The following is a 615-nucleotide window of genomic DNA, read 5'->3' on the forward strand; positions in this document are numbered from 1 at the left end:
GCCAGGCCCCTCCAGCCCCACCCCAGGAGCTCCGAGGTGGGCAGGGGATCCTGCTCTGTCCCCACACTGTGCTGCTGCTCCTCTTCCCAAACGTTAAATAACCTCAAACCTGTTCTCGGAGAAAAAGGAGCTCACAGAGGGGCTGGGTTGAGTTTTACTTACAGGGAAAAACAGCCTTAACAAGGTACAGATTCCTAATTAGCCACTTGATTGTCCTCGATTAGCAGCAGAATAGCAAAGGGGAGAGCTCTGTACAGCTCCGTACAGTGAAACATTCCCCAGAGCTGAGCTCTGCCACCAGCTCCACTTCTTAATAATAATGAAAACAGTTCTGGAGGGAAAGGAATGTACAAAAACTGACTCATTCCCTCTCTTGAGGGGTCTGTGGGGGCCTGGAATGGCCTGGCCGGGGTGCAGCAGGGATCCAAGCTCTCGTCCCTAAGAACTGAAGGACCCCGGGAGCAGAGTGGGCCCAGGACCTGATCCCCCCAGGGGTGAGGCTCTGCAGGCACAGCCACACTGGCACCAGGAGCCTGGGATCTCCTGCCCAGTGCAGCAGCAGCTGAGGGGGCCAAGGGAGGACAAAAGTCTAACAGGGTTTTTGGCTGCAGCAGG

The sequence above is a fragment of the Acanthisitta chloris genome, unplaced genomic scaffold (genome assembly GCF_000695815.1).
Source record: "Acanthisitta chloris isolate BGI_N310 unplaced genomic scaffold, ASM69581v1 scaffold12754, whole genome shotgun sequence".
NCBI classification, from domain to species: Eukaryota; Metazoa; Chordata; class Aves; order Passeriformes; family Acanthisittidae; genus Acanthisitta; species Acanthisitta chloris.